The sequence below is a fragment of the Monodelphis domestica genome, chromosome 2 (genome assembly GCF_027887165.1).
Source record: "Monodelphis domestica isolate mMonDom1 chromosome 2, mMonDom1.pri, whole genome shotgun sequence".
NCBI lineage: Eukaryota > Metazoa > Chordata > Mammalia > Didelphimorphia > Didelphidae > Monodelphis > Monodelphis domestica.
The window spans coordinates 426,677,303-426,695,573 of record NC_077228.1 but is presented as its reverse complement, the minus strand read 5'-3'; positions in this window follow the sequence as shown (position 1 = coordinate 426,695,573).

Below are 18,271 nucleotides of genomic sequence, written 5' to 3'. Positions count from 1 at the left end.
TCTTGTAACCATGGAATAATTTTCTAAATTGACTAATTAATTTTTTTTTAAACAGAGACATAAGGCATTATACTAAACTCCTTTTACTAAATAAATACATTCCTATTGCCATAATCAGGAAGGGGGAAAGCAGAGAAAGAGAGCTAAAGGGCAATTTCAATAATACATACCAAAGAACAACTTTATTTTTTGTTTGTTCTTAAAACCCTTACCTTCTGCATTTGAACCAATACATACTAATACTTAAGGTTCCAAGGCAGAAGAGTGCTAAGGGCTAGGCAATTGGGGTTAAGTGACTTGCCCAGGATCACATAGCTAGGAAGTGTCTGAGGCCAGATTTGAAACTAGGCCCTCCCATCGCTAGCCCTGGCTCTCAATCCACTGAGTTATCCAGCTGCCCCGCAATTAACAATTTTATTATTTTTCATTTGAAAAATGTTAATTAATTCATAATATTGTTATGTTATGTTAATTAATTTATAATAATTTATAACTTTTTCCATGGTTACATGAATCATGTTCTTTTCCTGTCCTCCTTCCATCCCCCTCCCATAACCAATGAACAGTTCCACTGGGTTTTACATGTGTCATTGATCAAGACATTTCCATATTATTAATATTTACATTAGGGTAATCACTTAGAGTCTACATCCCCAACCATATCCTCATTGACCCATGTGATCAGGCAGTTTATTTTCTTCTCTGTTTCTACTTCCATAGTAATGAATAATTTTAAAATAAAATATTTTCAGGGAAACTAAAAACTAAACTCACACTAAAAGTTCAATTATAACATCAGAAAAATAATTAGAATACTTATAAATATTTAAACAAAAAGAATTGGGAATGATCCAATTAATTTAATATATTCAGAAAAAAAAACTTTTTGATAAAATACAATATTGTCCAGGCTTTATTGAACATTACTCCCTTTCACGAACTCTATAGTCCAGTCAAACTTACTTTACAGTTTCCCTTATTGGACACTCCAATCTCCTATCTCCATGTCTTTGAGCTGTCCCTCCCTCATTCCTGAAATGCACTCTCTTCTAATCTTTACCTCTTAGAGTTTTTAGATTCCTTCAGTTCTTATTTCAAGCATCACTTTCTGCAGTGGATCCTTTTCTGATACTTAATGTATCACAAACTAGTACTATTTTACCCACAAAGTTGGAAAATCATTTTACTTTTCCCCCAAAAAGATTATTCTATACGTTAAAAAAGATACTACCAGTGCAAACAACATCATTGAAATAGGTTCTGATCAAGGACACAAGTAATACCCAATGCAATTATACATCGGCTGCAGGAAGAGTGGGTGGAGGGGAGGGAGGGAAATAAAGTGAGTATTGTAACAAAAAAATCAAATAAAAATTAAAAATAAAAATAAAAAAGATACTAGTCACTCATCTGTGTCAAAAAGACAAATATCACACACTGGCATCAATACAGTCCACAGTTTGCTTTACTCTCCAAACTAGTTGAGATTTTTATTTTATTTTATTTTATTTTTTGTATGTGTGTTTTTGTAACTATGAATACATCTCAATCCTAAGCACTTTGTTAAAATGTTTACAACAAATTATCATCTCGATATTTTGATTACCTCCTTTAACTTTCTTTCCTTATTTTCAACAATTCCATAACAACACTCAACCTCTCCTTCTACTTTGTCCCTATTTTTGTTTTATCACTTACAGAAATCAGTAGAAGAGTTAATGGGTAGTTTAATGAGCAAAGCAATTATCATCATCATCATCATCATCATCACCTACTAGTGGCCAATTTTATAGAGATGAGTCTAAATTTTCCCAGGCTGGGACCACAGATGTAGAGTTAATTACCAGACTTGTATTGGAATCATTTTTAACTTGATAGGGAAGGGACAAAGAAAAACTAATGAACCTTATGATAAGTAGGAGACTCTTCCCATAGACACATGCTCTCTAAGGAAGCGCTTTTAATGTTTAAAGAAAAGATTTCAAGTATCTATTTAATTGACACTCATTGATGGGGCATCTACTGTTGGTCAAATGAAGATATTATAAAAGCTAGTAACCCCCAAAGGGCAAAAAAATGCTTATATGTTGCTCTTCCATGAAGAGTAAGAAAATATGCTTCCAATGGCATGGATCTAGGATATGGTGGAGTGACAATATTTGAACCTGACAACTACCCATTTTTCCTGATCCCTATGGGGATAAATGACATGACCATGAAAAAAAATGAATTATTATTAGAAATTGTGAAGGCCTGGGGTGGAAATTTAAATCTAGCCTGTACCATTTTTTTTTTGAAACTCCAAAACAAACTTTGTTTATCTGTAAGCAAACTTCTTAGCATAGTATACCAGAGAAAAGTAGGCATGTTCACTGCGTGACCATTCTAAAAGTCTCCTGGGGGTGGTGAGGAGAGAGGTGCCTAAGTGAGCTGCTGGCCATACTTGGCTGGTGTCTTCTCTTTCTCTGGCCTGCTTTTTAATTATTTAATAAATAATTATAAATTAAGATATGTCGCTAGAGAATTTTAAGCATCCCACTGAGAAAGACAGTTGATATTTTCTACCAAATGAAGAGAAAAGTTTTAGAAAAGAAAGTTAAATTTGAAATAGAAATATTTATTTAAAAATATTATCTAAAAATGGAGTTTAGATTTTGGGGCCAGGGTTTAAGATCTAGGAATGGTTGGCAACTGACCAAGAACAAGGTACCTCTAACAGTCTGGTGAAAAGCAACAAAATTATGTTTGCCTAGAGCAGGGGTCCCCAAACTTTTTACACAGGGGACCAGTTCATTGTTCCTCAGACCACTGAAAGGCTGGACTATAAAAACCTAACCCTAACCCTAACTGGGCAGCAGTGTACACAGTGTGGAATTCCCTCCCCCCAGATTGCCACTCACCATGCTGACATCTTCCATTGTGCAACCACATAATCCTTTGCATGGCGCCTCATTCTAAGGCACCACGCAAAGGATTATGTCATCAGATGTAGTACGGTACATGAGTGACACCACACTTTGTGGTGCGGCCACATACAGTGCTCCTCTCACTGACCACCAATGAAAGAGGTGCTTCTTCCGGAAGTACAGTGGGGGCCGCATGTGGCCTGTGGGCCATAGTTTGGGGACCCCTGGTCTAGAGACATGCTGATCTGTTGTAGAGAGCTTGAAAACATAAATAGAAGAGGTAGGAGAGAATCACAAATGTATATCCACAAAGTAAGATATTATGGTGACAAGCTGATATAACATAGAAAGAAGATACTTAGCAGACAGCATTAGTAATTCCTTAGAGGACACAGACAAATTGAAGCACATTCAAAGAAAGATACCCAAGCTGATGAAGAATCTAGAAACCATGTTAGGTAAGGATCATTGCAAAGAATGGGAATGTTTAACTTGGAGAAAAGAAAATTTAGTAAGGGAAAGGCAGGATATGATGGATAATATTGGACTCAAATCTTTTTAAATGATTTCAATTGAAATCTCACTTCTAAACCTTAACTCTGTGACCCTGGAAAATCACTTAAATTCTTAGTCTCAATTTCCTCATCTACAAAATCAAGAGATTGGACTATATGGTCTCTAAGATCTGTTCTGGCTCTAAGTACTATGGATCTTGTGTTCTTATAATGGCATGGTAGGTATCCAAGTATTTTGAAGGTTTTCATAGAAAAGAGAAATTGGACTAGTTTTGTTTGGCACCATAAGGCAGAACAAAGACCAATGGGTAAAAATACAGAGATAAATTTCAGGTTGAAAGGAGGAAAAACTTCCTGACAAATAGTTTCAAAATTAGAATGGACTAAAACTAGATCTAAATAATTGGAGAAACATTAATTGCTCATAGGTAGGATGAGCTAACATAATAAAAATTACAATCCTACCCAAACTTATTTACTTATTTAGTTCCATACCCATCAAACTACCAAGAAACTTTTTTACTGAATTAGAAAAAAATATATACCAAAGTTCATTTGGAAGAACAAAAGATCAAAAATATCAAGGTAAATAATGAAAAAAAATTGTGAAGGAAGGTGGTTTAGCAGTACCAAATCTTAAACTGTACTATAAAACAGTGTTCATCAAAACAATATGGTATTGGCTAAGAGACAGAAGGAGGATCAGTGGAATAGATTTGGGGTAAGTGACCTCAGCAAGACAGTCTATGATAAATCCAAAGATCCCAGCTTTGGAGACAAAAATCCACTATTTGATAAAAAACTGATGGGAAAATTGGAAAACGGTATGGAAGAGATTAGTTTTGGATCAACATCTCACACCCTACACCCCTATAAACTCAGAATGGGTGAATGACTTAAATAAAAAGAAGGAAACAATAAGTAAATTATGTGAACACAGAATAGTATACATGTCAGATCTTTGTGAAAGGAAAGATTTTTAAGACCAAGCAAGAGTTAGAAAAAATTATAAAATGTAAAATAAATAATTTTGGTTACATTAAATTAAAAAAATGCTTTTATAAACAAAATGAATGCAACCAAAATTAGACGGGAAGCAACAAATTGGGAAAAATCTTTATAACAAAAAGAAAAACTCTGACAAAGGTCTAATTGCTCAAATTTATAAAGAGCTAAATCAAACTGTACAAAAAAAATCAAACCATTCTACAATTGATAAATGGACAAGGGACATGAAAAGGCAATTTTCAGATAAGGAAATCAAGACTATCAATAAGCACATGAAAAAAGTGTTCTAAATCTCTTATAATCAGAGAGATGCAAATCAAAACAATTCTGAGGCACCCCCTCACACCTATCAGGTTGTCTAACATGACAGCAAAAGAAAGTAAAAAATGTTGGTGGGGATGTGGCAAAATGGGGACATTTATATATTGCTGGTGGAGTTGTGAATTGATCCAACCATTCTGGAAGGCAATTTGGAACTATGCCCAAAGGTTGTTAAAAGACCGTCTGCCCTTTGATCCAGCCATAGCACTGCTGGGCTAGTACCCCAAAGAGATAATAAGGAAAAAGACTTGTACAAGAATATTCATAGCTACATTCATTGTGAAGGCAAAAAATTGGAAAATGAGGGGCTACCCTCTAATTGGGGAATGGCTGAACAAATTGTGGTATGTGTTGGTGATGGAATACTATTGTGCTCAAAGGAATAATAAAGTTAAGGAATTCCATGGGGTCTGGAACAACCTCCAGGAAGTGATGCAGAGTGAAAGGAGCAGAACCAGAAGAACATTGTACACAGAAAGATACACTGTGGTACAATCAAATGTAATGGACTTCTCTATTAGTACCAATGCAATGATCCAGGTCAATTCTGAGGGATTTATGAGAAAGATCACTGTCCACATCCAGAGGAAGAACTTTGGGGGTAGAAACACAGAAGAAAAACAACTACTGGATCACAAGGGTCACTGAGGATATGATTAGGGATGTAGACTCTAAAGGATCACCCTCATGCAAATTTCAATAATATGGAAATGGGTCTTGATCAATGACACATGTAAAACCCAGTGGAATTGTGTATCACCTATGAGAGGGGGTTTGGGGCAAGGGAAGGGAAAGAACATGAATCTGGTACCCATGGGAAAATATGTTAAATTAACTAATTAAATAAAATCCCCTCCTCAAAAAAGCAGAATGGACTGATTCACAGAGAACCTGGGTGGGGCGCTAAGTAGAAGCAATTGATCTGGAGTTGGGGAAACCTTAGTTCAAATCCTATCTCATATACTCCTGGTAAAGTCATTTAACTTCCCTTAACTTCAGTTCCCTATCTATAAAATGGAAATTATAATGGGCATCTCCCTCAAAATGTTGTTGTGAGTATTAGATGAAATAAATATGTAAAGCACTTTGCAACATATGAATGTTAGCTATTATACTCAGGAAGCAGTAGGTTTTTCATGACTGAAAGTTGTCAAGGACTGGGTGTTAATGATGTTTTTAAAAGAATTTGTACTTAAATTCAGGTTAAACTAGATCTCTTCTGGATTCTCCTTCAGCTCTGAGATCTGTTAGAGATTATGCATCGATAGCATAGTTTTTGACAGTCTAGGGTAGCTTCTTTGCACTGATCAGAGAGTTAAAGGGTCTTAGTGGACAGTGTAGTTTAATGTTTTAAATGTTCTTTTTCACTCACTTTATTTCTATTAAAATCCATTCATCATCTTTATATAGCATTCTCCTTAGCATCTGAATGCTTGACCTAACTGATCTGCTGAATGCCTAAGAGGAAAAGCAAGGTAGGGCAATTTTAATGAGCAAAAGGCATTCCAAAGACCCACTTCCTAATTAGAAGTAACACAAACTAAGTTTAGATCACCAAAGTTTCACCTGAGTGTCAGCTGAAATTGAGAGTTGAATTCTCAATTTTCTAGGACCATTAAATATTTTAGGTAATTATGCTTTGAATTCTCTCAGTTTCTACAAAGTCAACAAACATTAAACACTTACTCTGTACCAAGCTGTGGAAACAAAGCAAAGTAAATAGTCTTTGCTTTCTAGAAGCTCATAATCTAATGAGAGAGACACACAAATAACTATATACAAATAGGGTATATACAGGACAAAGAGGAAATAATCAACAGAGGGATGGCACTAGAATGAAGAGGGGTTGGGAAGGCTTCTGGCACAAGATAAGGTTTTAGCTAGGACTTGGCAGAATTCAGAGATGCTGGGAGGCAGAAATGAGGAGAGAGAAGATTCCAGACATGAGGGATGCTGGAAAACAGCTGGAGCTAAAAGATGGAGTGTCTGTGTTCATGGAATAGCAAGAAAGCTAGAATCATTGGATTACAGAGTATATAGGTTCATTTACTTGGTAGAATGGCAGCCCATTAAAAATTTAGAAGAGCAATTTCTCTTTCAAAGCCTGATCCATAACATCTATTTGTGATTCTTTTTTCTGTGATAATTTTCTATTTTTCTCTTAACTACTATTTAGGTCTTACTTTGAAAGAATAAGTTCACGGACTAGGAAGGAGGCAAAGACAATGCGACTTTTGAGATGAGGCTAAAATCATTCTCCTATGTATTGTCCTGTTATATTAATTCACTTATGGAACTAAACACTCATGTTTCTTTTTGTGAAATTAAATATTGATCAAAGAATAAAGAATCTATCATTTCTTATTTCAGGACAGTCATATCTCCTGAAAAGGATTCATCTCTTCTTTCTTCTCTCATAAACATGAATTTTACCTTCTTCATAATATATATGTCTTATATATATATATATATATATATATATATATATATATATATGTCTTCACAAATTTTACATTGAGGATATAGTTAAGACAGCATAAGAAATATATTGTCATTTATTTCATAATGATACACTGTCATAACAGAGTCCCAAGCTCCTATCACCAAGTGATGAAAATCAAGTTTACAAATGTTAGTACTAACCTTATTCTTTAAGTCCTCTATGAAAGTGGGTGGTGGGGCAGTGAAACTAGGTGATTCAATGGATTGGCCAGATACAGAGACCAGAGGTCCTGGGTTCAAATCTGACCTCAGACATTCCTAGCTGTGTGACCCTGGGCAAGTCACTTCATCCCCATTGCCTAACCCTTCCTGCTCTTCTACCTTGGAACCCATACACAGTATTCATTTAAGACAAAAGATAAAGGTTTAACAAAAGGGAGAAAGCACAGAAGATTTAAGAGAAGCAAAGGAGTTTCTAAGTAACTTGGAAAACAAAAAGAAAAAATCTCAATGCCTAAGAAGGAAAAGTAAGAAGAAAGGGACACTCTGGGCTAATTACCCCTCCCATTTCATTTAGTAGTCAATTGTGGAGATGCATGAACTGCTTCATGTCTCTTCTCTTCTCCCCCCAAACCAGACTACCATGCTAGTGCCTCTCACAAAATGTGTTAAAAACTGAAGTTATCCTTGTGCCTCCCACCAAATCTTCTCCCTCTTCTGATTTCACTTCTGCCAATGTCACCATTACTTTCTTACCCTGGTTGCTACATTCAAAACCTCAACATTGTCTTTGATTCTCTCTCCCTCTCCTCTGTCATATCAAAATCAAGGGACCAAGTTTTGTCAACTCTACACACCTCTGAAATATCTCTCATATCTATCCCTTCTTTCCTGTTCCTATTACTCCTACTCTAGTGCAGATCTTTGTAACCACCCACCTAGATCTTCTCTTCTATTTTTTTAATGACAAGAATTTTTTTCTTACCTTCCAATTCCCCTTCCTCCACTGGAGGAAGAATAAGAAATGAAACTTTTGGAACAAATATGTGTAGGCAAGTAAAACAATTTCCTACATTGGTCACGTCCAAAAAATATATATATAGCTCAATCTGCATCTTTCTAAATCACCTCGACTCACACATCCAATAAGATGCTAAGCTTTGACCATTAGACATCCAGAGCATCTTCTGATTAGTCCTCTTCTTCCCATTCATACCACAACAACTGGCATTCAGGTCCTCATCATCACCTCTTTGTTTGAGCTATTGTAATGGTTTCCTAATTGTTCTTACTTCTTGTCTCTCCTGTCTCCAATACATGCTCTACATAGCTGTCCCAAGATATTCCTAAAGCATAGGTCTGACTGTGCCATTTCCCTAATCAATGAAAGCTTTAGTTTTTGTTTTGTTTTTCAGTTGTTTTCAGTCATGTGCAATTCTTGATGATCTCATTTGGGTTTTTTCTTGTCAAAGACACTGGAGTAGTTTGTCATTTCCTTCTCCACCTTATTTTATGGATGGAAAAACTAAGGCAGAGTTAAGTGACTTACCCAGGGTCAACACAGCTAGTGTTTGAGGCCATATTTGAACTCAGGAAGTGATCCAGCACTCAATCCTCTTGAAGCCAACACAAATGTCATGTTTTCTAACACTTCTTCGACAGTGGATGATGCCTTTTCTCCCATAGCACACTCCTCTCTCTTTTCTCCACTGTATCTATGTTTTCCTATTTGCAGGTTATTTTTTCAATGTCCATTTTTATGTGTTACACATCTCTCCACTAGAAGGTAAGCTTCATGATGGCAGGCTTCACATCTTAGCTGAGTTATATCTCTTCCCCAGCCCATCCCAGTGCCTAGTACATTATTATGCACACAATAGCCTTTCATTATTCATTGAACTGAATTGACTGTGAACAAGTCTTAATTGTAATAGGTGACTCTTTTGCTTCCTGTTTAGCTGCATATTTTTCCCCTTATACCTAGCACATGTGAACTGATCCAAGCATTCTGGAAGGCAATTTCAGAACGAGTTGGAAAGATCTACATGAACTGATACAGAGCAAGATAAGCAGAACCAGGAGAACATTATACACAGTAACTGAAACATTGTACAATGATCAACTGTGAAACACTCAGCTACTCTTAGCAACATGGAGATCTAGGACAATTCTGAAGGATAAAGAATGCTGTCTACCTCCAGAGAAAGAACTGTTGCAGATGGAATGTAGATCAAAGCAGACTGTCTTTCACCTTAGTATATTTATGGTTTTATTTTGGGGTTTGGGTTTAATATGAACATTCCCTTATTACTATGACCTGGAAGTATTTTTGCATGATCATTGTAATGACAACATTCTCTGGAGACTATACATTAGTTTATGATTATTTGTTAGCAAAAAAAGAGAGAAAGACCACATGATCCAAATGATATTAAATTCACACATAATAAATGTATAACCCAGATCAAATTGCTTACCATCTATCAGAGGGGCAAGGGAGGGACATTATAATTTTGGAAAACATTTGTTAAAATTTTTTATTACATGTAAATGGAAAAATAAAATACCATGGAATAAAATTTAAAAGTCTTAATACAATATTTCATTTATGTCCCCAAACAAATATTTTTCCTGATAAAAAATACTGTACTTTCCAGCTATGTGAAGTAATATTATTATTTGAGGAAAATGTAATTGGGTTTGAAATAAAGTACTTTATTCACTGGTCCTAAGAATAAGCACTACATTTAGTGTAATATAAAAATTGTGATATGAGGAAGAAATTCTATGCAACTCTTCAATGGGGAATGATGGTAGGGAGAACAAGTGGCATAAATTATCTTACTCATAAATATATGTTTATCTTGTGCCATTCTGTTTTCCCACTGTGAATTCCTTCTTGTTATCTGAGACCTTGTATGGTTAATAGCTTAAATAAATCCTCTTGTATGTAAGGTGGTGTTGGTCTACAATCCAGGAGTAGGTAAATGATAAAAGCATGCCAACATTAATCTTTCTTTAAAAAAAAAAAGTCGGGGGCAGCTGGGTAGCTCAGTGGATTGAGAACCAGGCCTAGAGATGGGGGTCCTAGGTTCAAATCTGGCCTCATCCACTTCTTAGCTGTGTGACTCTGGGCAAGTCACTTGACCCCCATTGCCTAGCCCTTACCACTCTTCTGCCTTGGAGCCAATACACAGTATTGACTCCAAGATGGAAGGTAAGAGTTAAAAAAAAAAAAGTTCTTTTTTGGAAACATGTTCAATAGATTTAGTTTTAAAAAACTATGATCTCAAGGTAACACAAAAGAACAAATGAAAAGGGCAGTTAGATATCCCAGACATGTAAGAAATAGCTAAGAAAAAGCATAGGTCATATGTGTTCTTTTTCTAGTATTAAGAGTTGTAAAACTCATGAGTTGAAGAGAAAAGGATAGAAACTGGGCTTCTCATTTCCATGGCTCAGGGAACTCCTGGTAAAATGCTTCCTTTACTAATGGACAGTAGGACCTTTCCTACAAATTAGAGAAAGAGGTTAAAAAATGCAACAGCGTTCATTAATGCCTGTGAGTTATGAGTCATACTTTTATGAAGATGATGATGGGGTAGTAGTTAGAAGGCTAGAAGACCTCCATTCAAATCATGTCTCTGACACATACCGGCTGTGTGACCCTGGAGAATTCATAACTTTCAAGCAGCTCTCTAAGTTGGAGTTCTTAACATGAACTTTTTTTTTTTAATACCTAGATATCCGTATTTCAGGATAATTAGTTTCTTTGTAATCCTATGTATTTTATTCACTTAACAACATTGTTCTAAGGAGCCCATAGATTCACCAGACTCCCAAATGGGTCCATGACACAAAAACAGGTTAAGACTTCCTGTTTGAAGACTACAGGTTCTAGACTGATTAATCTGAATAAGTGAAGGGAATTTTAACATCTATGACATCAAAAGCATGGCTAAAAAACAAAACAAAACAAACAAACTAAAAAAAACCAATTCAGATTTCATTCAAATGTCTCATCACAGGACTGGGATCATGCACTCTTCTTCTAGAAAACAAACTCTATCAGGATCTATCCAGAAGGAAAAACTTTCAGTAAAATCTTAGCAACAGACTATGTCTACAATCCAAGGAACAACCCAGGTAGAGCTTGACACATTGAGATCGCCTACCAAGTGAAGAATTGCTCAATCTCATTAAACTACGAAATAGATAAAAATTAAAAAAAAAATTCTTAAAATACTGTCACTTTCAGCTTCTGCTGTGATTGTGACAAAGTGGGAGAAAGAAACTAAGCATGGGTAGATTTTACAGTTCTTAGACAATCCAAAGACACTGATTTAATTGCTGATATCCTAAATTTATATAAACCTTTTGTCAGAGGCTCTATTCTAAAAAGCAACAACAACAACAAAAACAGTGGTGGGAGCACAATATCACTCAATTCTCTGATCTAGGGCAGTGAGTTTGGGGAAGTCTGACCAGGGGCACTGAATTATACCAGCACTTCTGGCACAGACACAATAGAGGAAGTAGAAGCCAGAATTAGGTATTAGGGGGAAAATTAGTCCTGACCATCTATCTAAGAATATGGGAAAGAGCATAGCCTGACCCTTTTACTAAATTTCAGATTAAGAACTGAAGATGAGAGATATGAGTAAACAGAAGACATCAAACACTCTGGGGAACTATGTCAAGAACTATCCAAAATTATCAGAAGAGAAAAACTCTACCACAACAAGCAGGACATCAGAGAACAAAATGCCTTGGCCACAAGGACAAAAGGTTCTGAAGAAATGAAGCAAGATGTTTATTAATGAAATGAAAGGCATAGAGAAAAAAAAATTGGAAGAAGAATAATGTCCAGGCACACTTTTTCTATGATAAACCACTCCATTTTTTAGAAATGATATGAAAGAATTTTGAATTTTATTCTAGACTAAAGCCTTTGGACTAATTTAAAAGATAAATGCTTATTAATTGTTTAACCATTTCTAAAAAAACTCATTTGTTATTTAGTTTAGGAAGGACTCCTCCTTGGAGTAATTAGATCAGAGACCTAAAAGGGCAAGGAATCCTTGATAGATCTACATTGACCAGATTAGGGTAATGGTCAGACAAGAGAAAGAAGATAATTTTATGCCACCACTAAAAAATATTCCCAATATCTACAATAATGTAAATTTTAAAATCCATGAAAAGGAATCTGGACTATGAGTCATAATAATGATGTATTTTGGCCTTAAAAAACTTAAGGTGAATGATATAGATATTTTTTTCTGTTTCCTTAAGAAAGTGAAGGACTAGAAGTACAGAATATTAAATACATTTCATTCAGATAAGTTCACTGTGATATTGGCTTTATTTCCCTGTTTAGTTGGGGGTGTCCCAGGAAGTGGGCATTTAGAAAAATTAATGTGAGGTAGAAATAAAAAAATTTTTTTAAAGGACAAAGAAAATGAGTTTCAGGATCAAAACAAGAAATAAAACAAGGCAAAGTTTTGGTGACAACTTAGTAGTTTCATGCTTATATAGGATGAGTATTTTTATTCCAGAAAAGATATGAAAGGCAATGGCACATGTCAAACACTATACAACAGTCACAAAAAATGAAATCAACTATACTTCAACAGAAAGATAATGGCAGGTTACAGATATGGGAGCTTTTAAGTTATCTCAGAATTAATTATCTGAATGTAATTAGGTCATTGATTGCTTTAGAGCAAAGTTCAAAATAAGACACTATGAGTCAAGCAATCTCAACCTGGCCTGTTTAAAAGAAAAATGAAAAATAGGAAATGCACAAAAGTAAAACACTGACTTTGTTCCAGCTTCTTGAGAAGTTTAATTGGGTCATAGTAGTCACCATAAAGATGTAGGATCAAAAGTTCTCAAAAACCATATCTTCCAAAAAAAATTATGTTCTAAGGAAGCAAAGACATGACAACCAAGGACAATGGAAGTTTGCAATACAAAATAACTTTTTTTTAAACTTGAAAGGGTAGGATTGAAATTATCCCATCCAGCTTAGCTCTGGTACATTAATTAGGTAAGAATATGTCTCAATGAATCCATCAAAGAATATTAAGCCAAAACTAAATTCTTCAGATGCCATTGCGTGAAGTGAAATAAAACCAGACAAGAAGTCTTTTCCAACAATCTGGGAAACTAGTCAGACCTCACTTTCTATTTCAAGGGTGGTTAAAAATAAAGAGACAGAAGCCTGTGACCTTTCATCTTCATCTGTGCCCAGGCCATTATTTAGCTTGCTGCACCCTTCAACCTACCACTAAAGGCCCTGCTCAGAGATGTCATTCCACAGACTCCCTTTAATCATGGACATCTTTTACCAACAATTTATAGAAATATGTTGATAAAAATGCATAAATGGATTGTAGTATTCTATTCTAGTAGAATAGATAGCTCAGTGAATTGAAAGCCAGGCTTAGAAGCTGGGGGTACTGGATACAAATCTGGCCTCAAACACTTCCCAGCTGTGTTACCCTGGGCAAGTCACTTAACCTCTATTGCTTAGCCCTTACCACTCTTCGACCTTAGGACAAATACACAGTGCTGATTCTAAGATGGAAGGTAAGGATTTTTTTTTTTAAGAAGATTCTATAATATTTTGGAGATGATTGCCATCAGCACAATCTTACCCATAAACAAGATCCTCTAAAAGACCTCACCATCTATAGGAAATCTCTCTTCCTTCTGGATCCTATATAGGGCATAGTTGATGATAGTGGTAAATACCCTTAGGTGACCAATCTATCCATGTTGTTGGTGACCACATTTTAATGGCACCTATAGATCAATTTTATTATCTTTCCAGATCAGAGAACTGAAGACAAGACAAGAACAATGGCAACTTCTGACCTTGAATATGTGTTATCTCTATAAGAGAAATACATATCTATCTGCCCATTGGGAGTATTATTGATGAGAATAGAAATAGAAAAACAAAATGATACTTTGTAGACAATTTTCTAAGAGATCCTATCTTTATGAGTATAAGGATGACATTAGAAATTGAGTCTTGTTATATTAGTTTAGAAATAAGAAGTAGAGAATCTGGCTTGAGAAAGAATTGGAGTTTGAAGCAGAGATGAGACAGTGTCAGTGTCAAATGTTGATAGTCTAACAGTTTTTCTGTGGCAGTTGGGCTCTCTGGGTGTGGCTGTTACTCTGAGGGAGTGAGCAGTTACACTCTCTCAGAGGGATGAGAGCAGGTAACATCGTCTTATCTCTCTCTCACTGTGTGAGGTAGAAGGAAAGGAGGGAAAGCCCTGAAGGAGCTAAGTGATTTTCATTTTCCAACTTGGGAGACCCTAGTGATTATCTATTGCTGTTACATAAATTGTTTTTATATCTGAGAAGACCAAAGAAAGACCTGGTCTCTGGTTTGTACTCTGAGTCTGTTAAGGCTCTTGCTGAAGCTCAGTCAGCTAGCCTTTGTTATTTTTATAACTTGGAGACAAAGTTAAAAAGTATAAGTATAATAGTGTTTAGTTTATTGTAGAATAGTGAAATTTTGGGTGAGTCAGATCAGGAGGAATCAGTGTAGCCTGTGAAAACAGGAGAAGGGGTTCCTTGTGGAACCAGGGAGTTTTATTTGGGTGGAGTTAGAACTCTTTTGTTTTTATTCTTAGTCTCAATAAATAGTTTATTTTTATATAACAAGAGTCTCCTTGGCGTCTTTGTGCTTGGCCATGAAGTTCACTTATGAGCTTCACTTCACTGATACAAACTGAAGATACTTTGTAAGCACAGCAAATAGAGTATCAAATCAGTTTATAATCAATAATCAATTCATTGCCTTTTATTTTTACAGGAGAGTCACAGAAAATAAAAGACCCTGTACATTTATTGTTTGATTTTACAAAAGCATCTGATTTCATAAAACAAAATGCCACTTTAAAGGTACTTATTAAACAAGCTATCTCTGATTTATAGGTGAATATATAAAACTGTTAAGCATAGGTAATGATTACAGAAATAATTTTTTCCCAGAGGTTTAATGTTATTCAGGAAGTCACAAGAAAAGGAGACATGTTTACCTAAGACACTCTCCACTTTAATGGAGGCTGTCTTTTGCAAAGAAATTTTTTTTCTATCCAACATAAGATCTTATAGATGTTCCCATTCATGGATGACATGATTTTAATTTCAATGAGCCTTGGCATACTCACTGGGTTATACACATATTTGAAAAACAATATAGATGTTGTAAAGTCCATTAATTGTCTGTATGTAATCTTGAATATGTGTATCAAATAATTAGCTGAGTCCAAATTGGGTGAGAGGAGTTTACGTTCTACCTTATTTGGCTTTTAATGATCCTAAGCTACTCACTGGTAGAATAGGCTATCTATTTGACATCAGTATTCTTCTTCTGATACTATATGGTGGTTGTTGTTGTTTCAGTCTTATCTGACTCTTTGTTATCTCATTTGGGGTTTTATCAGCAAAGATGCTAGAATGGTTTGCCATTTCCTTCTCCACTACCTTAGAGATGAGTAAATTTGGGAAAACAGGGTTAAGTGACTTGTCCAGGGTCACACAGCTAAAATCTGATGCAGGAGTTGAACTCAGAAAGATGAATCTTCCTGACCATAGGTCCAGCACTTTATTCATTATATCAGCTAGCTGCCTTGCTGCGTGGTTAGAAAACATGAAATATCATGCTCTCAGAAGAATATCATAAAGATAGCATGGCATGGTGAAGACTTGGATTGGATTTTGAGTCAAAGGACCTGGGTTATCATCTTATATATCTTAACTTTGCTCTCTACTACATAACCTTGGACAAGAGGCCTGGCTTAAGTAATCTGAAAGGTCCATATCCACTTTAAATTTATATTATGACATACCAAAAGGCAATGGAGACAACTTTTATGGTGGATATGAGAATAGAATGTTATATGTCTAAGGATAACTCATATACAAGAAGTAACATAAAAGACCTCCTTGAGGATATAGATGAATGAAAAAGGAATAAAATGTATGTCAAGATAGTAAAGAATCAGATGTTCTTCAGAGAATTAGGTCCTCCTTAGACAAGTTAGGTAAACATGTGGATGAGAATGTTGTGGTGGCAAAATACTTCTTCATGGATCAGATTACAAATATATTATTCAAGTTTATGAATAATTAACTCAAATTACTAAAATAGTTTGTTTTAAGTTAAAATATTTTTCACCAATTCTTTACTGACTTTTTTATGTCTTATCTGCTAAAACTCTTTTCTGATTTTTCTCTTTCCTACATGAAATTTATGTTCTGATGATTAAAATAATTGGTTAAAAGATATAAACAGGCACTGGCCAAAAGAGACACAAGATTTAGGGGTATATGATGGCTGCTGTTAAAGTATCTGAAGGGCTATCAAGTGGAAGGATTAGACTTGTTCTGCTTTGCTCCAGGGGTAGAAGTTGCAAAAAGACAAATTAAGACTTGAGGAAAAGAAAAACTTCCCAATAATTAAAGATGGCTCAAAATAAGATGGACTGCCTCAAGCTAAACCTGAATAGCTCCTTGCCAGAATGTTGGATCAAGAATTCCTATTCAGGTGGTGTTGGGACTGGGTCAGTCCCCACATTACTCGTTGAATGCTAATTCTTTTTTTTTACTCCATAAGGTATGGTGATAAAAATGTAAAATCAAAATTTATCCTGAAAGCAGGGATACTGATGATTGAATTAAATTTAATCATAACTTATAAGGATATTTTATCCACAAAAATAATCCATGATTGGGGCAGCTGGGTAGCTCAGTGAATTGAGAGCCAGGCCTAGAGGTGGGAGGTCCTAGGTTCAAATGTGGCCTCAGATACTTCCCAGCTATGTGACCTTGGGCAAGTCACTTAACCCCCATTGCCTAGCCCTTACCACCCTTCTGCCTTGGAACTAATACACAGTATTGTTTAAAAAAATAATAATCCATAATTAAAAATCTGCATATATTTACATTGGGCTCACCTAGTTTACTAAAGCCTTTTCATGTGTCATTTCTTTGGATGAAAAAGATAAATTGATAAATTAAAGACACGTATTTAGTAGAACAGAAAAGAATAATTTTGGCTCAAACCAAAATCTAAGAACTAGAATTTATGTAAGTATTCTGTTTATAAAAGTTGTCAGTCAAAGTATGCTAACATGTTTTTGAACAGCTATAAAGAATTCTTAAGAACAAAGAATTCTTCTAATTCTATAAGAAAGTCAACTTTCTTGATTCCCACCAGTTTTTAATTAATCATATTTTGAGCAATCTTTAAAGAATGCATTTGATGCATATTGTCCTATTTCTCTTTCTGGGTCAGTTTCTCCATTTGTAAAATTTGAAGACTTGGTTCGATTATGCCCAAGATTTCTTTTAGCTCTGTTATGCTATATCATTGCTAAAAACTGAGCAATGCACAACTGAGCAAAAAAACACATCTTAATGAAATTTGTTAAATGGGATTCATGCAATAATTATTTGTTGGGTATCTAGAACACACAAGGTATTGATATATTCTTTATAGTTCTGCTTTGTTTCTTAGTTTGAATAAGACCATACCTCAGTCATGCATTGCAATGCAAGCAAATTATATGCAAATGAATTAAATTTCAGCAGACTTTCAGTTACTAATAGCTACTGATGACTTATTAAAATCAAAAGCTATCAGAAATGAATCCATGTTTATCTTTGCCAATGGTCAGTACCTTCCTTACTAATTTTGCTAATTGTCCTTCCCTGCTTCAAGTCAGGCATAAGCAAATTGCTTATACATATATATTTTATATTTTTCAGGCACACAGATTCTGAGGCATTAATGTTACTTTGAAAATTCAAAAACACATTATATAATCTTTTTTTTATTTCACCCTCACAACAACCCTGTGAGGTAGGTAGGGCTGGTGTTTTTCTTTTACAGATTAGGAAACTGAAAGTTTAAAGGACTTGCCCAAGGTCATAAATTCATACAGATAACTTCTGGCAAAATCAGGGCTAGTGAGAATCCAGGTTCTTTGACTCTTAAATTGATGTTCTTTGCCTAAGTAATTGAAATGAATTTCAGTAACACTTGGAATT